Raw genomic sequence first — 22086 nt, 5'->3', positions numbered from 1 at the left:
GGGCCATTCCCTTCTAAATTTATCCAGGGTTATTCACATAGCCAAACATTCTTGAGTTTGATTTCTGTTGCTCCTGGGTATGTCAGAGAGTTTCTGGGAATAACCAAGCTGAACTATGGATTCCTTTTTTTAGGAATTATGATTTTATTTATTAAACTCAAACTCTGTACCTGTGATCCGAAAAGTATGAATGTCTTTACAGAGACAACAGAAGTCCAATGCAACCTGTAAAACTCTGGGCATGTGATGACCACCAGGAGGAGAGGGCGTGAAAGGGAAGACCCCACCAGACTGCAATTTGAATGTACATCTTGAGGAGTCAGGATATCAGTGCAAGCACTGGACATCATAATTATGTAAATAAAAGCTACTGAAATCCCTACTCTATCCTCCAAAGTTTTCCTTGGAAAAACATAGATTTGATCATGAAACTCAACAACTTAAAATTCATTCCTTTTCCCCTAACTCCTGAGTGGTCCATGCTCCTCCTTGTCCCCAAGTTATTGCACATGCCATTCCCTCTACCTGGAATACCCCTCTCGAAATTTTCCTCCCTGTAAAGTTCCTGCACCCTGATCTCTGGTAAACCTGAATGTTATCTCTTCTGAGAAATCTTCCTTGACTACCAGTACAGCCTGTTGTTCCTTCCTCCGTGCTGCCTTAGTACTCAGTACTTACCTCTAGGGTAGCATTAAACACGTTGCATTGCAATTTTTTACAGGTCTTTATCCTTTGCTACATTATACTAGAAATCACACCTTTATATTCTTAGTGTCTTACATAATGGCCAGTACATAACAGGCACTTAAATGTTTGATGAAAAGAATAAAAAGAGAGAGAGAAAAGAAAGAAGGAAAAGAAAAGGAAGGTAGTAGGGAGGGAAACAAAGTAGAAAGAAAGATGCAGAAGGAAATGGAAGAAGGAATGAATAGAGAATTGTTTTCCCAGCTGATAATTCTGCTATGAAATAGAAATAATCTCTCCTCTCTCTCCACAGATACGAAGAATCCATATTTATTTCACAGTTTCTCAATTCAGTTGCTCATTTGAATCTAATAAGACATTTATTGACTCTTGGTTTTCTACTGATTCTGAAGAGGGCCCTAGGAAGATTTAATAAGTGTAGAAAAGATAAATAAGTGTACAAGTAATAAACTCTAGATTACATAAGCAAAACATTACTTAATTACATTCCTATTAATATATACTGGCTCTGTAATGAATTTTTGAGGCATTTAATTATCAATTTGACAAGATAATCTAGGGGTAGTTAATGATTATACCAGTAAATTGTTTTTAAAAATCACTGACAATTATTAAGTTTCGTAACAAACATCAAATTAACTTGCTAAGCTGTCTGGTTAAATAGACAGCAGTTAATTATGAGGTACTTACATATGCCTCAAATTTTAGTGTGCAAGTCTTTTCAATTGTGTAATGTCAAAAGTGTTGTGTAAGGGAACAGTTTACCCATGGGGAATACTCATTCCGTGCAGTGTGACTCCTGGACATGCAGGAGCATGATCTGTAATGCTCAGCCTGGTTTGTCTCACTTTTTATCTTGGAACAGAAAAGACAGAACTTCCTAAAAGAGACAAATGGTTGTCATGTGCGGCCTGGCCTGTGGGGCCATTCGAACTCTCTCTCTCTCAAAGGGAACTATGGAAAGGTGGCCAGATTATAAAGGTTTAGGAGAATGGTGGTAATATTGTCACCAACTATGGGACAGTCACTGTGCAAGGTGATTTATATCGGCCATTACTTTTAAGGGTCGAAAGATAGAAAATCCCACCATTAGACTGGACTACCTTGAACTGAATCTTGTAAAAAAGTAAAATAGACTCTAGAAATTTATGGGTTTTTGTTCTGTTTGTTTTGTTTTGCTTTTACTTTTAGGCCAAGGCACTTTCCATGATAACAAAGCAGCATGAGAGCTACGGTTGGACTCTGTGGCCAGACTGCAGTGTCCTAGGTTCAAACCTCAATACCACCACTTACCAGTTCTGTGATGTAAGGCAAATTCCTTAACCTCCTTGTGTCCCCCTGAGTAAAGCTAGGATAATAGCAGTATCTACTTTAGAAGACTGCTATCAAGAGTCCATTCAATTAATTAATTCTTGTAAGGTTTTTGAAATAATGCCTGGCACATAGAATTCACTATATAAGTGTTTTTAAAACAAAAATAATTTTAAAACTCGAAATCACCGCTTTGAATTGTATTCCATTTTACATTTTACAAAGCCTTTTTATATATGGCAAATCACAACATATATGCACAGGAAGGATTATCCCTGTTAATTTCCATCTGGCCAATAAGAAAACTGTGGCTCATAAAAGCAAGTGATGATCAAGAAGTCAACCAAGACATAAATGGCCATAGAACTTGAGCCCAGTTCTGTCTTATTTAAGTTATTTCAGTTCAGTAGCTACTACTATCTTCCTATGATATCCCCGATAGTTTCCATATATAGTCCTGGCTGTAACGTATGGCATTGGTCACCCAATAGGCAAGAGTTACGTAAAGCCATAGTATCCTCAGTATTATTGGAATAGCCATTTTTGTGCCTGGTACTCAGCAAAGCAAAGGATTCCAGCCTAGATTAAGACAGAAGGTCTGTGGTGTGGTGTGATAGAAATCACCCCCATGAGGAAGTCAAGAAATCTGAATTCTAGCCCTGGCTCAACCACTAAATTTTATGATGTTAATAGCTAACACCTATTGACAGCTTATTCTGTGCCATGTACTATATTTATATTATTTAAACCTCACAACAAACTATGGGCATAGATACTTTTATTATTTCATTTTGCAGGTGAGGAAATTGAGGTACAGAGTAGATAAGTAACTTGTTAAGGTCAAGTTGCTGGTAAGTGCTATGATAAATCTTTTCGTAGAATGGGGATCAGACCCATATGACCTCAAAGGCACTTCCCAACCCTGTATGCCTATAACTGAACGAGCTCTTGCCTAATCCTCACTCCCCTAGGGGGTAATTCTGTGGTTCTGGGCAACTTTACATCAAACCTCAGACATCTCAAGGCCTCCAGCATACCACTGTTGAAAAACTGGTGAATCATTGCATAATGTGGGATTTTCTAATCATTGAAAGAATGAGACAGAAGAGAAATTGGCAAAAGATAAAAACCCCAAAACTTCCCCAGGTCACCAATTACATATATATATTTATTACATGTGTAATCATGAGGTTCATTTTATTTTGCATTTTTTCTTTACTAATATACCATCATAAACAATTTTCCAATAATTTTGCTGAAATTCTTCAAAATTATCATTTTCATGACTACATGTAAACAACTAGCAACAACTACCATGTGATATTTGGTCAAAGTATCATAATAAAATGATTACTCTGTTCCTAAATATTTAAGTATCTTATGGTGAATTTACCATTAGATGTAATGCTGCAAAAATACCTTTGCAAAGCCCATTTTTTATCAGTCATATTGTTTCTACAGCATGAACTCCCCAGAAAAAACTAAGTCAAAGAGCATGTCCATGTTTATAGCTCATACACTCTGAAAAGGGAGAACATGATATTGACAGATCACAAATGACCTTGCACTGTTGAAATCTTGAGCCATTGAACAATGAATCTGGTTCCAGATTTTGAGTGAATATGACTAGTTTGCTAAGGTGAACAAATACTCAATTAACAGAGGTTTTAAATGTCGAATTCTTGGTGCCTGGATCTGAGGCAAAGCTTAGTGACTGTCAGAAAGAAAAGGGTCTGTGAGAAGTGCCTGCAAGAAACAGATTTTGAGGAATAAAAAGAGATTTTATGGGACTTTTTAAAAAAGACCAAACCCTCAAGAAATTAGCACCCAGGAGACTCAAGTAAATCAGTTTTCTTGGACTTAACTTTGATATTTTAATCTTAATCCTAAAAAAAATACCAAAACACTATTACCAGTGTCATCTAGTCAGCAAAGTTGGTTTAAAGCTGGGAATCATATGATTGCACATATTTTAACTTAAGATATTCATTTGCCAGTCAGTTTGTCAAGCCCTTTCTTTAAGCATGCATTTTCTAATTCCAGATTTTCTTCTCATTTTTCTTGACTAAACCACTCCTATAATGCATCCTCTATTATTTCCAGTTTCGTTTTTTTGTTTGTTTGTTTTGTTTTTATCTGTCTGCTTTTGTTATGCTTGTCTTAATGGAGGAAAACTTTAAAAACTTGAAGAATTCTCCTAGATTTTAATTTTTGTCATCCTTTTATGGATGCCTCATCCACAAACCAATTTGAGAGTATTTTTCAGGAACTCATCCCCTTTGAGCCTTTCCAAAGCAATTAATTTAGTTTTCATTGAAATAAGTCTCTTTATTTTCACACTCATAGTTCATCTGTTTGCATAATATTTAAATTGTATAATTATATTAACTAATACAAATGACATAAATAGGTTTGGGGGGATCAACTCATGCTAGGTAAACATACAGCTGGAGAGAGGAGATGGGCACCAGGACTCTAAAGAGCAGCCTACCATCCATGAGTATTTAGTGTGCCAGAATACTTTGCAAAGGGGATGGAGGGCTTCTGTCAGCTAAGCGGGAGTTACGTCTACTGAATAATCAGTGTTTCTCAACAAATAATAGAAGGAGAGAATGAGAACTGGATTCCCATACCCTGAATGTAGAAGCAGTGTATATCTGCTATCTATATGTCTATAAGGAGCTAAAGAGATATTGAGTCTGCCTATGGAATTAGAGCTAAGTGTGAGAGCTTATGTCTTTCACTTTCTTGGAAACCTCATTCCACTGTCTATTTTAACTCAGTGATTTTTATAAATTTTTAGGTGGCCCTAGACCCTCCTGATGAAATCATGGAGATTATTCTCCAGGAAAACATACAGATGCATTAACAACTACATGCCACTTCAGAGAGTCCATAGATCTGCTCATGAAGCCTGATCCTACAGGATTCTGTTGACCCCAGATTCTGGATCCTTATTCTAAAGAAGAGGAGTGTTTTTGAATTGGTAACAGTTCCATCATTTGCCAGGATACAATGTATGCCTGAAAGGCTTAAACATTGGAGCTGGATAAGCCCTTAGAGATTATACAGTTTCCTCCATGTTAATGAACTGAGGCTCAAAGAGGCCAGCAGTTTGTCTGAGGTCATCTGCCCATAACACGGTGCTAAGAACAGAAAGATTATTTTTCAGTGCTCTATTAGCTTAAGAAAATAACTTCTTTTTAATGGCTAGTGAACAGGACCATAGGTATATCTGAGGCACAACTATCTGATCAGGCTCCAGCTTCTAGATTCACTAAAGATGAGAGACTCTGGAGGACGTTAGAGTTGGACCTTGAACCTAAAGCACCAGAAAAAAGTTTCAGGGTTCCACTTCGAGCTTTACTACAAAGTCGCTGATGTTGGGGAATTATTTGTATTCATTTGGTCTTAGACCTCTTGTTTATAAAATTAGATCATTTAACTAGAAAATATCTGAGGTTCATTTTCAATTCCCAAAACAAAGTCTGGTTGTCCTCATTTTCTTGGCCTTTTTCTCCCTTCAGTACAACCCAGAGATGGTGACCACTAGGGGTCAGACTTGCAAGAGGAAACCTAAGTCTTAATTTTTTTTTCTTTTTTTTTAAACTGGGAGGAAATGAGATCTTTTAGCCTGGTGAGTAGTGAGTACCACATTTAAACTCTTTCAACATGTGAAACTCTTTTATATTCTTAAAGATTTCTAAGAAACAGAGGTTTCACAACATTCTCTGCCAAGAAGGTCTGCCTTATATTTAACCTAGATCCCTCAAAGGTAATTTCAATCTATCTCTTACTGCAATGTCTTTGTGCAGGCTAGTAATCAATAACTGTTATCCTCTGGGTGAGATATGTCCTCTTCTTCTTCTGAGCAAGTGTCAGTTTGTGTCTCAGTTTCCATACCTGTAAAATGAGGGGCCCGCATTAGATTCACTCTTTCAATAACTAGCACCTTAGTATCTAGCACTGTTCAGAGGGAGCACAGACATAGAACAGCCTCTAAGGAGCTTTGATAATCTCTAAGAGCTCTCAAGTTCAATTATTAAGTGAGATTACATGTCATTTTCTTAAGTAGGGTCTTATTTTGTACTTTTCAAAATAAGGATGTCACGATAAATGTCCCTTAAGACTCTACATATCTACGGCTGCAGCATTCTATGGCTCTTCTCACTGGGCTATTCTATTAGTCTTCTTTCAGGATTCTTTCTTTCAACCATCTTAATTATTCTTTGCACCATTTTCCTATTGAAACCTGCCGTTATTTTATGCTTCTGGTGCTGTTTTTCTCTAAGTATTATTCTCATTCAGAGCTTGCGATCCCCACTCAGTTTCCAGGCTCTGTTTATCCAGTAGCACAGAGAGTGCTCAGGGAAGCCAAGAGACATGCTCCTTGGCTCAGGCAGCATGAGACTCTCAGCCTTCTTCCTACCCCACAAGAAGTTTAGTTTATTTGTTTTTTTATTTTGTTTTTAAAATATTTTATTTGTTTTCTATATTTAAAATGTCCATATATGGTAAAACATTCAAACAATATAGAAGTGTATATTCAAGAATAAAAATTTCCCATTTCTTCCTCTTGCCCTAATTAAATATTTCCGAGGTAAAAGCTATACATGTTTTGGTGATTATTCATTGAGACTTTTTTTCTGTACACACACAAGCTTATTGTTGTTACCAACTCAGTATTCTCAAGGGGGCATGTGTACCACTCACTAGAGACAGCTTTTTGCCAATGCATACAGTTATAAGAACGAATGTCAAAAATATATGAGTGAAGGCATACTTATATAGGCAAGTACATGCTATATTATTCCATTTATATTAAGTTTTAGAACAGATAAACTAATCTACGGTGAAAAAATAAGAACAAGGTTTCTCTCTAGTTGAGGAAGATAGGGAGTGATGGAGAGGAAACATGAGAGAACTTTGTTGGGTGATGTTAACGTGCTATGTATGCTAATGGAGGTTTGGGATACACAGAGTCGTGCATTTGTCAAAACTTGGTGAATTTATAATTAAGACTGCATTTCTTTGTATATAAATGTATGCTAAAGGAAAAAAATAGTAAATGTTGAACTCTAGCTAATGATATTCATGTTGTAGATGTTTAGGGTAAGTGTATTGATGGCTGCAAATTACTTTGAAATACATAAAAATATAGGTTGATGGATGAAGGACTGGATAAATGAATAGATCAATGATAAAGCAAGCTCAGTAACATGTTAATGGTAGAATTTAAGAAGTAGATAAATGGCTGTTATAAAATTATTTCATCTTTGCTACAGATTTAAAATTTTTCACAATAGAATAGAAGAGTGCTTTGAAAAATTTTAAACACATATAAATAAAATAGACTATTATTGACAATAACAATAAGTCATCACATTTTTTGAGCCCTTAAGGAACAGAATTAGGGCAAGAGGCCTAATGTTCTCCCCTAGAGTGTCACAAATTACTATCTACATCATTCATACAAGCTCCAGAAAGAAGAAAAAACCCTCAAGAAATAATAATAATAGCTGTAATTTATTGGACACTCTTGAATACTATAAATGTCAAATACATTATGGCACTATATCCTTTCACTTTGAAAAATAAGTATTAGTATTTCTATTTTAAGGAAAACTAAGGATAACAAAGCTCAGAGATAAGCAACTGATTCACAATCATATGACCAGTGAGTGGCTGGGCCAGGATTAAAACTGGGTCTTACATAACCCCCGAACTCACGTTCTGCTCATTGAAATACACTGTCTCTCACAACATACCCCTCCTGGCCTTGCCTCTAGGGAGAACCCTAGACCTTGCATCAGGAAATGCAGGGGATGAGGAGAGAGCAGCCCCCAAAGTTGTAACGCAGCAGTCAGTAGAGCAGGTGCCTTGGTCACATGCACCACTGTGGTGATAGGCTCGAGTTACCTAATGAAACCCTTCTCATCAATCAGTGTAGGTTTCGACATGAAATGGCAAACTTCAAGCTTTATGGGGAATAGCGAAAGGCAGTAAACTCTAAGCTAGCAGTAAAAATCAAATGTGTTCTGTTGTGTTGGATCAAAACCTGGGAACCTCATGGACTCCACCCTAACCTCCCCCCACGCCCAACATAACAGCTGCAAATGTTTATTTCTCTAACATCTGGCCAGCCCATGTGTAAACAGAATGAAGGGTCAGCCTGAGGAAAGGATCTAAACGCCCCGTTTCGTTTCTCAGTCTCTAAAGATTTAGTGACATGGGACAGAGCCTGAGTTAGCAAGCTCTTTTTAATTTCATTAGGATTGGGGCAGCAGTTTCCAAAGGCACGTTAGGGTCTTTTACCTATGAGTCCTTTTTCATGCCATTGTAGAAAGGTAGTGTTGGGAGTGGTGAGAGCTCTGGATAGAGAATTAAATGACCCAGATTCCAAATGGGCTCCTCTAATAACTGCCTGTGAATTTTTGAAAAAAATTTTCTTTCTAGGTCTCATTTTCCCATTTGGGCCAGAAGAGGGTAAAGTCTTCTCTAAGGTTTAATCTTCATTTTTTTTGGCATAATTTCAGCAGCTATCATATTACTGCCTCTGTTTATTCAATAAGTATATCCCTACCCACTGCCTCTCCCGTCATCTACATGGCACTTCAAATATTATCAACCCCCAAAACTTTTTCAAGTCAAATAAGTTTCAACCTTGTTTTCCCTCCTAAAGAACATGTTAGGACTAACCTCAATGCCAAAGATAGGATTCGATCTGTCAATTGCTGCTTCTGTTTAAAAGTTAATTATTTAAGCAGGGTCTTCTGCCTTCTTCAGAATTATACGCAGATTAAGTATTTGCTGAGCCTAATTTTTAATGTGAAATGTATGACTTTGATATTCAAATAGACTTTTAAAAATTTCTGTACATTTCATTTCTTAAAAACTAGATCAAAATAAAGATCTTGTTTAAAATACGCATGTTCTTAGTTTTGATAAATGAAATGCAAATAAAATAATGCATGATGAATTTACAAATATACCTTGAATGCTAAGGGAAAAAACGTTGACTTAATTTAGTAGGCAATGAATGGCTGCTGAAAGTTTTTAATACAAAGAGCAATAAAATCTCAAATTAGAAATTGCGTTATTCCAAGAAATTGTTTTTTCTAACCTAGCCATTAGGCCTCAAGAAGAAGGTCGAATTCATAATTCTGCACCCATTTCACTAGACTCCATTTTCCATCTTTAAATCCTATTTTTCTATCTCAAGATGATCTTTTAGGTTGAATTACCAAGGTAAATTCCTTCCCCAGATACTAATCAGCAAGATGAGACAGAAGAACGAAATTGAAATTGAGGAAATGAGAAATGGAAAGGCAAGAGAACCTCATAGAGTGGGTCCTGGGTGTGTGAGTGCGTGTGTGTGTGTGTGCGCGCGCGCGCGCGCGCTCTTCTGTTTAAGTAAGAGCAACTTAGAGTTTCCCTGAGGAGAAACCCATCTCTCCAGGAAACTCCATCTTCCTTTTCATCCTTTCAGAGTTCCCTATGACCCCACTTCAAAGATGTTTGAGACCTCTGGGTCCAATCCAGCAGAGGGCGCTCTTGGAGCAGAATTGGAGACGGAGCTGGGAAACTCTGGGAGGACAATCTCAACCTCCTTCACCAGAGGGCTGGCTTAGTGTTATCTGAGCATTCTATGCTGACCTGGTTCTTCTTGTCTTGCCTTACAGAATTCTGCTCATAATCCAGTTAAACTCTGCGGAAGACCCTGTTTTCCAGCTCTACCTCTTTCCTACTACCAAGAAAAAAAAAAAGACTGATCCTCAATGGATAGGAAATGAGCTAAGATATGTGACATTCAGACAATTGCACAGAAAAGTTTCTGAGAACTGAGAAATCAGGAAAAGGTTAATCAGGTTAGGTGTGTGTCAGAAATACGTCAAATCGGCTTAAGGACGATTACCTGTCTACCGCTCCCTACCTCACTGTCCACAAGGGAATTCATAAATTTACAAAACGTGGTAGCAGATATCATGAGAAGAGCTATAATAATGACACAAAATGAACCTTGAACTAGGAATGGGTAGCAGAAATCAACAAAGGTTTTTGAGCCCAAGAATGATGTAATCAAAGCTTAGCAACAGGGTTGCCTAGCAAAAGCTTTATCCATTGCAACCCAGAGACGGAGCTCCAGCTAGTAGCAAAATCGAGCACCAAGGAACAGTGCAGATGTGGGCTCTACCTTTCTGACTCTGAGATTTGGCTTTTTTGTCTTGGGCCAAGTCCCTTGGGCAAGTCTCTTTAAGCCTTAGTTTCCTCATCTATCAAGTGAGGGAGTTGAACCACGCAATCTATTAGATTCATTTCACATTTCATATTGAGTCTATGTATTTCTAACATTTTAGAATTATAACTTAAATTTTCTTTAGGGAATTCATGTAGGACATGTTAAGGGTAGCTATCCATTCATTCAGTCATTATTTACTTAACACACATGTTCTTCAGAAACTTCCAGCCACATCACTCCCATCCATACATGCCTTTTAGCCAGCAGCAGTGGGGGCATGGTGTGCAGGCTACAGGTGAGAGAGACAACATTAGTTTCTGAGCTGGTTCATGGACTCCAGAGTAGATTGGTGGAGTATGATCAGTCAACTCCTGTAGACTCTGACTTTTAGGTTAATAGAACACAAGCACTAAAAGAAACCTCAGAGCTCAACTGCTCTCCCCTATCATTTGGTAAATGCTGAGACAAAGATCTTGAGGCCACACAGTAATGGGTAGAATAAATCTGGATTATCATGTCCCTATAAGCTAAATGTAACTTTCACCATATACTCTCCTCACTTGCCAATCCCATAACCCTATCAGACGATTTAGGTTTTCTTCTTCCAATTATCACTAGGTCTTTGCGCTGCTTAGAGATCATTGCAGCCCCTTCAAGCTTTCTCACAAAAAACTGCAATTCAAATATAGGAACGCGAAGTAAATCGTTTGAGTGAAAGCTGCTTTCACCCATGATGCTCTAAAATTTGGATCTTTTGCTTCAAAAGTTAGGAGGGCTTCAGTCATATGTGGACTTATTTCTCTACTTCATGTACTGATTTGGGTCCAACTGAACCCTTATTTGTTTGTTTATTTATTTATATAAATGTACTTGAAAAAAATATTTGAGGACGCTTACAATAAAGAGGATAAGTATCTTTAAACCCAACTCTAAAACAAGAGCATAAATGCAATTATCCCTGAACCTAAGGGAACTATTGCAAACACCAGAATGACCAAAAGAAGTTTTTTCATGATATTTTCTTTTTTACTATGAGTTCACTGAGAGATTTTCTATGTGAATTTCTACGTAAGAGCCACTAAATAACTTAACAGACAATATCCTGATAGTACCTTCATAATAAAGAACCTTCCATATATCAACCTTATAGCACACCTTGGTAAATACCAGGCATACTATCAAGTTGTACTTCTAAGGCAAAGTTCTGAAGCCCCAAGCCACGTAGTCCTGGTTGGTAGAAGGCTTCCTAGAAACCTAATACAGGATAGGGAGAGATCTGAAGCATCTTGAGGAACAGCTGGTTATCATAAAATTCAATGCAGTCTCCTCAAATATCATCTGTCTCAGCGAGACTAGGAAGTAGAGAGCAGACAAGTCTAGACAGAGGTGGCTGAACGGTCTTAAAGGGCAGATGTACTGTTTCTAGGCCTAAAGAAAGATCTCTGTGCCTTGGATGCAGAGGGAGTCCTTCCGACCTGGCTGAGATCTTGAGACTGGTCAGGCTTACTCCCTAAAAACCAAGGCTGTTGGACTTAGTTTTATCTAACAGAATAGGCACCCAATTCCCACCCTTGCCCTCACCTAAGCTTCTGCGTGTATGCATACACACACACACACACATGCACATGCAAGGTGTTCTCTCAGGGTCTTCACTGTAGAATCACAGTGTGTTAGAGCTATTCGAGGTCATCTTAGCCATTTATTTTACAGAGATGGAGACTGAGGTTCAGATGGAGGGGAGCCGCCGTTTACTTAAGGCCAAACTGGCATGTGACAGACGCTAGCTCCAGAGTCTGCCTCTCCCTCTAATAGACGTCTCACTGAAACACACTTGTAGATCGTGACATGCCCACGTTCAGTCACCTCCATTGATAGCCCATGGCCCTCAGGAGGGAGGGAAATGTCCTAGCCTGGCAAAAAAGCCCTCCATAGAGTAACCTTGTTTGCTCTTTATTTCTGTCTCTCTGTTCCCTTCCCAATTGTTCATATGACTTTTGCTCCCACTCAGACAAACCAGACTCATTTCCACCTGCCTTGAGACTGATTCTCTTGCCCATTTCCAGTTTCTAAGAGGTGGTTCTCAGTGAATTGATGTGTCCCAGAAACTAAAGCAGCGACATAAAATGGCCTCGCATACCGCCCATGTGTGCCTTTCTACTGCGTCAAAAACACACTTATAGCACATTTTTACTTTTAATAATATTTTTTTGTGTAATTACCAAGGCCTCTTAAAGCCTCAGCCTCCTCCTGTGTGGTAGGAATGGTAAATACGCCCATTTTATAGGGGAGATGAAGGAAGTGAGACCCAATGCCGAGAAAGGGCATATGATTCATCCTCCAGAAAGCAGTGAGTCATAGGAGAAGGAGAAAGAAGACCCAGGCTTTCTGATGCTGTGCTCCATTCACAAGGCCAGGCATCTTGCCTGCTGTTATTTCCCAATGCTTGATATATTTAAAAATAAGTCAACAAACACTCACCCCAATTGGCTTACTTTTGGGAAAACTTTGTATTATGATGCAAAAGGGCAAGAGACCTTGTCTTTCCTAACCTCTGAGCTGTACCTAGAATGTTAATATATTTCATACCAAAGCAGCTCTCAGCTTTCTAAGTGGTGGCTTCTTCCTGAGGCAACTGTATAAATGAAAGTAATTCTGAAGAGCTAGACTGTCAAAGAAATTGGGCAAATCCAAAAATCCAGCTGAGGTTTGGACATGAGGGCTTCATCCCACAGACCAGCTGATCTTCTCTGGTGTTTGATGCCCATTTCCAACATCCAGCGGCTGTCCTGCTATGTAGGAACTAAGGATGGAAAAGAGTTAAGGTAAGCGACTTCTTGCTAGCTCAGAACATTTTGAAATCCTGGAAAAGCCTGTCAAAAAGAAAGTGGTACTAGGTCCTTTTGTAGTCCTTCCCCAGGGAAGAGGAAGAGGAACAAAGGGTTGCATGTCTGGGGGATGGTGAAAAGGGAAGGGCCGAGAGCCCCCAAGGAACTGAGTAAGAATCAGTTCTGACATGTTCTTCAAAGCAGTTCACTTTGAGTCCCTACTAATATGCTAAGTACTTGGATAGAGACCCTCAGTAGGCTGACCATGTATGTTATCATCCAAACCAGAACACTTCATGGTGAAAGAGGGAGCTATTAATGATGATACCAAGACAACAGGCATAAATTGTAAAGGCAAGCCAGCATATCTGGTTGCCTTAGCCTTCAGGGTTGAGATCAACAACAAAGGGTCCCCTATCCACAGAGAAATCTCCACTCCATAGAGATATAATAAGCACAAAGATGGCGTAACCCAAGGCTGGCTGGTTATATTGAGACATTATAAAAACAGTCCCAAGGTAAAATTGCAGGAGAAAGATATCACAGCTAGAGAGGGAAGTTGGCATTTGAGCTGAATTTTGAGGATTTCAAAGGATTTCAATGTGTGGCAATGAGATGTTTTTTTTTTGTTTTTTTTTTTTTTTTTTAATCCAGGTTATTTTTTAAAAAGCCTCGACCAAGTCCTGGTGACAGGGGAGCATGGGGCCTCTGTGGGGCACAATGAGGAGGCAGAATAGATCCGATGTGGTGCAGTGGAAGGCGTAGGTGAGTCCAGGAAGGGATGAAGCAGGAAGGGTGGTGATGCCCCTGTTGGATTTGATTCTAATTTTGCGGGAGCCACAAATAAGCTGTCCTCCTTTCATAAGTGGGGTTGCACAAATCAGCTTTCCCTGTCTTGGACTTTGGTTGAGACTACCCAGATGTCCAGACTCACATCTCACAGGCTGCTGCTGTTCTCACCAGGCTGACTGTCTTCCCTCCAACAAGTAAGGGAGTCTCATTCTTTGAAGAACTGCACAACCTCTTCTAGTTTCGATACCAAGCACTTTCTCTCTCCATTCAGCTGGGTTTAGACATTAGGGGGAAGTGTCTGTTTAGCCGTCCAACAGGGCTAGACAGCTTGAGGGAGGTGGATTTTAGGGGCTATCCCCTTGTGAATATTCAAACCTTTGAAGCTTCAGGGTAAGACAGCTTATATTGTTGTACACACAAGTCCAGAGGAAGCTTAGACCCAGGGGCATTGAGAGGGGTGTAGGTTAAGGCACGGAGAATATCTCTGACACCAAGCAGAGCTTTGTAGTTTGTAAGAGATTTTTACATGTGGGCCTCACAATTTTGTGAGACAGACCAAGAAAATGTTATTACTGTGAACAACTGACATATAAGGGAATTAAGGAGCAGACAGATGGGTGACTCATCCAAGGTCACACAGCAAGCGACAAGAGCTCAAGTCTCCTGGAGCCAGGACATGTTCTTATGCATTAACCTGACAGCCTGCTCTCAGAAAGAAGGAAACAAGGGAGGGGAAGAAGAGGGGAAGGAGGAAAAGGAGGCAGAGCAGAAGAGAAGGAAGAGGGGAGACATCAAGGAGAGGGGTAGCAAAACCCTTCACTTTAGTTGTGGGGTCTATGAAACTTCTCCCTTAATCCTTTCTCTCCTACTCCCTCTTTTCCTCCCAGACCCGACAAAATGGGCCCGAGGCTGTGCGGTAGGGAAGCACTGCAAGGTAACGTCTTTCCAGGGGTGCTAGCGTGGCTCCTCCGTGGGGTTGCTGGGCTTTCAAAGGGAACTTGAACACTGGGATCCAGAGCAGTGGCGATTGAGGGCCCGGGCCAAAAGGAGGGGCCAGGTCTGCCTTTGGTGCCTAGAAATCAAAGCAGCCAACCTTGTGCTTTTTCTTCCCCTCACACTGAGGCACTTATATTGGCGAGATGAAGGGAGGCAGAGCGGGCCTACAGTCCTCGCTTTGCTTTTGGAGGTTAATGACCCAGTTAGCAGCTCTTGGCTGCGTTTCCGACATTTTGCAGACATCAAGCCCCGCGTTTCTGCCAAGTACATTCTGTTCCCTGGAGCTCATCCAATGCATCTCAGATTACTATGTAATGCGACAAAGAGGGGGAGGTGGCTGGGAGGGGCGACGAGGAGCAAACGGGGCAAGCCGGAGGGGAGAGGACGGGATACCGGAGCAGCTGGGCGGGGTCAGGGAGATGCCACTCTAAATATAGCTGCCCCCTTGTAAACGCAGCCACCAAGGTGCTTATTTACTACGCTACAGTGATCTCAAAGTGAGGGTGAGGAGAGCCCTGGTGTCCAGGCAATATTTGCAGGAATCTTGCGGCTGAAAGCCAAGCCACCGATCTGGGGCGGGGACGGGGGGCGGGTGGCGAGGCGCGGGTGACTCCTGGGCGACAGAGAGCTGGAGCCGAATGGGAAGGGGGAGGAGCTAGGGAACTAGGCCCCGCCCCGAGGCCCATCCTTTGCAGCACCAGTGGCCACTGCAGCCTACACGCTAATTATAGACGTGAATGGAAAGCCACAGCTTTTGAATGATCGTGTTGCTCGCGCTGCCTTTGGAGGCTGAGGAGCAGGTGCTGCCCTGCTAGACGCAAAGTGATTCATTAAAAGCCCACTGTCACGCACGCACACTCACGAACAAACACGAATGCTCTAACTCACGCCTACTACCGCCCCGTTGGTGGAGTCTAGACTTGATTTAAGAGGCTTGGGCCCGGACCCGGGACATACATTGGAGGGGCGTTTTGGGGGGGGGGCTGCTTTTCCTATCTCTTTCACACCATCCTTAGGAAACTCCCCGTGAATGAGAACTCCACGCCTTTTCAAGCTGTCGGAAAGTGCACAGTCTCTTGTTTTACAGATGGAGACACCAAGGCTGGGAGAGAAGCTGGGATGTGCCCAGGGGAACATGGCGAGTCCATGCAACACTGAGAGAGCAGGGTCTCCTGACAGCCTCTCTATTTGACTTCTCAGTTTGGAACCTGAAGCAGGTTTCACTTCAGTTATGTGAATCTGCAGGCATGGATCCTTTTCATATGAGCATCCCCCTTCTTTCCTGACTCAGCTTGTCCCCCATCCTACTCTATACCCTTACCTCACTCCCATACTGAAAACTTGCTAATGCCAGCTGATTCTCATCCGTAGGTTTACTAGTTCCAGGCCTGGAAACTGGGTAACAGGAGAACTATGCCCATTTTCCTGTCAGTTACATGTGAGTCAATCTTATGTGACCTCTGTCAGCATAATCCTGATGTGGGGAGGCAAAACTTAGATTTTTCTTCCTCCTCAGCATCTCACATGCACCAAGCACTCACAGTTAGCCAAGTGCTCTCATGAACATCACAACTAATCCAGGCCACACAAGCACAGTAAAAAGTCTTACACCCATTTTAACAAGTCCCTGTAGAAATGCAGTGTTGGAAGAGGAAGTGACTTGTTCACAATCATCTGATGGTGAGTGGCCAAGTTGGGAGCCAAAGCCAGAACTCCCACCCCATCCTGGTCTGTGTCCAGTGCTCATGCAGCGAATGGCCTGCAAGGGGGCGGCAGGGTCCACTTAGTCACAGAGAGAGGTTGCTCTCAGGGACCAAGGTATCTCCAGCCTGGTTGCTGACCTCCTTTCCCCATAGGCCTTGGACTGCTGCTTCTACATCCCATCTCCATCCTAGTCCACAGTATGAAACTGGGCATGACCAGCTGCTGTTTTCTCCAGGACCAGAAGTCTCCAGTCACTGCTCCTGACTCCAAATAACAAGGCCAGTCCCACTCACTTCCTGGACCTATCCACATCCCCTCACTTTTGCTGACCACTCAGACTTAACTCTTTGCCTGTCTCCCTTGTCCCCTCAAGATCTCTACCATGGCAGATGAATAAAGAAGCAGCATTAACTACTATACTTAAAAAATAAGGGAGAGGAGGGAATAGATGGGAAGGATATTTCAATTGTTTTTTATTTGCCTCTCGGATGCAAGGAGTGTATCTTAGTCTCTGCGAGTCCCCACCATACCCAACAAATACTGAGTTCAGCCCTAAGCATAATATATACACAGAAATGTTTAAGGATCAGAAAACATACATGGCTGAGAAGATTTGTATATACCTAGGCCAGCATTGTCATATATCTGACACACAAATAAGTGGCTCAGAACATGAGCTTTGCAGGTCTGGCTTTGTCCTAGTCAGTTGTACAGTATTGGCAAGTTGCTTAATCTCTCTTGGTCTCAGTTTTCTCATCTGTAAAGTTGTCATATTTCTACCTCACAGAAGTAGTGCTGAGCAGTGTTGGCAGTGCTGAGCCAGGAAAGGAGGAAAATGCTCATAAGTGAATGATTTTCTCTATAGTCATGACCTAGTTTTGAAGCCGAATTCAGCTATGAGACTTGGGTAAGTTTCTCAATCTCCGCATGTTATAATTTCTTCATGTAGAAGATGAGGATAATAAAAATGCCTATCTTATAAAAGTTGTGCAAATTAAATGAGTTAATAGACATAGAAGGATAGAAATAGTGCCTAGCACAGAATAAATGCTCAGAACAGATGACTACTGTTTTTAATTGAATGTAGATAAAGATTGGTATGTAATATGAGGAAAGCTCTTAGCGTAATGCCTAGCAGAAAGTCAGCACTCAGTAAATAACTATTATTACTTCATTGTCTGTAAAATTGGATTATAATAGTTTCTCTCATATGGGGTTTCTGGGGATTCATTTAGATAATATATATTAACACTTTGTAAAAGTATGTAGGACTATATTGGGGCATTGATTCAACAAATGTTATTGTGTATTAACTGTGCCTCGTTCCATTTGAGATAGAGATAAATAATATTCATGGTGGAAAGAAGTAGGTAAGGCCTAGGATGGATGTACAAATAACTATATCACACCAGAAAAAGGGGGATGAGTCCTCTGAATAGCACATTAAAACAAACGCCATGAGATATCAGGGAAGGGCAAGCAGATACCCGAGGTGGAGGGAGAAATTCAGGAATGTCTGTGGTGGGGATAAAGGAGCTTGAACAGAGGCTAGGAAAATGAGCAGGATTTGGACAAGTGGATATAGAGCTAGAAGAAATACATTTCTGGTAAAGGAAGGTAAGTTATGAGGCCAGGCAGCAGAGTCCCAGAAAGCCAGGACAAGCCCAGGAGGGCCTTGTGATCCTCACTGATGACATAGATGTCACATGAGCTGGGGATAATCTTGGGATATGATGATTCATAGTCAAACTGAAGAATCTCAAGGAGCAGAAGTAGAGACAGAGTAGACGAATGTTCCTCCTCGGCCAGAGCTAAAATGGTGAAAACTGGGATGTATTCATAGCTCCTTCATAGCACCTCTCAGATTTCATAATTGCATATTTACTTTTGTGTTTCATTTTGTTGTTGACATGTAAATCCATGACAGATGGGCATGGGAGTTTTTTTCTTCCTCATTTATCCCTACAACCTGCCACAGTGATTGGCACATGGTAGGAGCTTGATAAAAACATGCCTATGTTCATGGTAGCACAATTTACAATAGCCAAGATATGAAAGCAACCTAAATGCCCATCAACAGATGAGTGGATAAAGTAGTTATGGTTCATATATACAATGGAATATTACACAGCCATTTAAACAATTAAATCCTACTACTTGCAATGACATGGATGGACCTAGAGGTTATTATGCTGAGTGAAATAAGTCATAGAAAGATAAATACCATATGATTTCACCTATATGTGGAATCTAAGGAACAAAAAAGAACAACTTACTCAAAAACAGACTCACATATATAGAGAACAATTTGGTGACGGCCAGAGAAGAGGGGAGTTGGGGGACTGAGAGAATGAGGTGAAGGGTTAAAAAAGTACAAATTAGTAGTTGATAGAGGGTCACAGGGATAGGGAGCATGGCATAAGGAATGCAGTTAGCATTAATATATTGACTAGATGGAGAGCCAGAGGAGAGAAAGAGCAAGTAGGGAGATTGTTTTATAAACTATATAAATGTCTAACCAATGTAATGTATACTTAAAACTAATTAAAAAGGCCTGGTTAGTATTTTAATAGGGTACCACCTAGGAAGACCAGTTCTGTAGGCATAAAAATATTAAAAATAAGGGATTGTAAGTTGACAAGGTCCTTGCAATATGTGAGGTCAACCAAGGGTTGAAATAAAATAAAATAAAATAAAATAAAATAAATATGCTGTACAAATAAATGATCCCAAGGCCAAAAAGGGTTACCAAAGTGGTTGAAAATGGTCAAAAGAATCTTCAAGGAGCTTTTCCCTACCTTTAACTTCGACAAAGTGATAGAGAAGAATTTAAAATTCACTAAACAGGAGTGCAGGACTTACTTCATGATCTCTTGAGTATATCTATTTTTAGAAAATAAAATCGTAAACCACTAAGAAGAAAGGAAGAAAAAGAAACCTGGAGCAGAAATACATTTCCTTCTCTCTCTATCTCTTATTTAGTTACCTTAATGAGCTATTTTCTATTCTTAGTCCACTTTTTATTTAAAAAAAAGCGGGGTGGGGGGGGCGGGCAGGGGAAGGTAGAAGGAAGGAAAGGAAAAAAGAGAGAAGTTACCCAAGAAAACTATGAGTGTGGGCAACTGGTTTTGTTGTCTTCTAAAACTCTCTATGACCTAGATCCCTTCCCAGCTCAAGTTGGAAAGTAAAAAAGGAATCCAACTGGTTTCAGTTGTTAAAGATTTGGGACAAGTGGCTCACTGATAGTAGCTTTACCTACTCTCCTAACCTAGCCTTTAAAATATCAATGCAATTGCCTTTCTTCATATTTTTTGGAAAGGCAACTTGGTGCTGTGTTTCTTGATCATAGGTACAGAATGCTGGAGGTGGAATAGAGAGAACCTCGAGGTTATCTAGTTCAACCCCTTTATGTTAGAAATGAGAAAACCAAGGGGAAAACAAAGAGAAGAAATGAATTGCCCAAAATTGCCCAGCTCATTCCTGATGGAGAACAGGATCCAAGACTTTTAATTTCAAGTTTAGTGCCCTTTCCAAATTCCATGATACCTCTTTTAATGGAATAACATTCATATAATAACATACAACATTCATATTTCGCTAAAAAGAAGGTAGCTTTGAGAGAAGCAGATCTCTCAGACTGGGAAGTCTAAACCCTTTAAAATGGGTTTAAATTCCTAGTTCTACTGTACACTAGCTGTGTAAACTTAGGCAAGAAGTTTGATCTTCTACAGGGACAATGGCTATCATTACTGAACACCTATTTTGTACCAAGCTCAGAAAAGTTAAGAAACTGGTACAAGGCAGTATATGTTATAAGTGGTAAAGCCAGAGTTTGAACCCAAGTCTTATTCGAAATCCCATAATTTTTCCATTGCAGCATACTGCTTCTCTATGCCTCAGATTTCTCATCTATGAAATATGGGATTCTTTTTAAGAATAAATGAGATAAAAAAAAAATACCTAGCATAGCACTTGACCTACGGTAGGTTCTCTATACATAGTTGCTATTATTATTTTTAACAACATATTTTGAACACTTGTTATACCTTAGGTCTTACCATTTTGATTATGTTACTGAAGAATGTTAGCTATTATCGATTATTGCCATACTCACCAGCCTCCACTCTCCCAGTCTCAGCTTTCACCTAATGTGTCCTCTCTAGGGGCTAGGTTTCAAACATGGAAGGTCTAAGCAGAACAGGTGAGGTAGGATGGGAATTAAACCGACCTACTGGTGCTGGAATGCTGAGCAGACAGGTCAGGTCCGACAACAGCATGTACATCCATCCACTTAGACCAGATGAGCACCAGACAAGGGATCTGGGTACAGAAGTCCTGTAGTTTGTCCTAACTAGGGGGCAGAGGACAGAGATTTGGAGTGGGCAGTGCCTAAGGCAGACAGGCTGAAGATTCAGAAAGGCCAGATCATGGGAACAGGGTTTAAAGCTACCATTTCTGGCAAAAGCAACATAAGACTTTAGCAAGGAGGAAATAAAGCTGGATAGGAAGATCATCAGAAAACAAAAACAAAAAATGAAACATATAAAAAAAATACATAAAAACCAGGATTAAAGCAAAATCTGCTTGGAAGGAATAGGTAAAAATGAAATTAGGGCTTCAAAACATGATAAATGAGTCTTGTTTCTCCTCTGATTATAAAAACTAATAAATAACCATGAAATTGTCCTGGCCACAGTTTGTTGTGGATACATTTGCTTGGAGTGAAAGTAGTAAAGCATTCATGAGAATGGTACCCACAGAATTTGAAATAGTGTTTTCTTCAGTAAAATAGGTGGGGAAAAGGAGAGAGGACAAGAAAATAGAAGGTGGTGGCTTTAACTATGTGTGTTACATTTAATTTCTTTTAAGAAAAAACGGTCTATAGTCATGCTACCCTGAACAAGCCCGATCCCATCTGATCTCAGAAGCTAAGCAGGGTCGGGCCGGGTTAGTACTTGGATGGGAGACCACCTAGGAAGACCAGGTGCTATAGGCATAAAAAATAAAAAATAAGGGATTGTAAGCTGACAAGGTCCTTGCAATCTGTGAGGTCAACCAAGAGTTGCTTCGTCTAAAAAATTTTAAAAAAGAAAAAAGAAAAAAACAAATCTGGAGCAAATATGGCAAAATGAAGGCATCTATTAATTATGATGGTGAGTACATGACTATATGACATCCGTTGCATCTTTTCTGTATGGTTACATACTTAATTATTTCAAATAAAAAGTAATATATTTAAAATAGAATAAATTATATTAATATTAATATGTGGTCATTGTAGAAAACCTGGGAATTTTATGAATTTTATGAATTTAAGAATTTATAATAATTTTTGTATTAGAAGAAGGACATAGGAGGATGATGAGTTTTAAGAGTTATGATGTTGGCTAACTGATGTGATATTTCTCAGATGTAACAATAGGTCTTACTGCAATGAGAATTTATATAAGACCTTTTTGATAAGTTTGCATACTGATAGTCTGTATATGTGTACTAAGAGGAAGATTTCAGGAT

The 22086-nt window shown here is 40.0% G+C and overlaps 1 non-coding gene across 1 annotated transcript; it reads left to right on the top strand.

The window, feature by feature from the left end:
• The first annotated feature begins 21449 nt into the window (after positions 1–21449).
• Positions 21450–21568, top strand: LOC112474148. The gene has a single exon (XR_003044297.1). It is a non-coding gene; the product is annotated as a 5S ribosomal RNA (ribosomal RNA).
• Positions 21569–22086: the final 518 nt, after the last annotated feature.

The sequence above is a fragment of the Pteropus alecto genome, unplaced genomic scaffold (assembly GCF_000325575.1).
Source record: "Pteropus alecto unplaced genomic scaffold, ASM32557v1 scaffold88, whole genome shotgun sequence".
Taxonomy (NCBI): Eukaryota; Metazoa; Chordata; class Mammalia; order Chiroptera; family Pteropodidae; genus Pteropus; species Pteropus alecto.
Note: the sequence above shows the minus strand (reverse complement) of the source record. Positions and strands in the feature narration are given on the sequence as shown.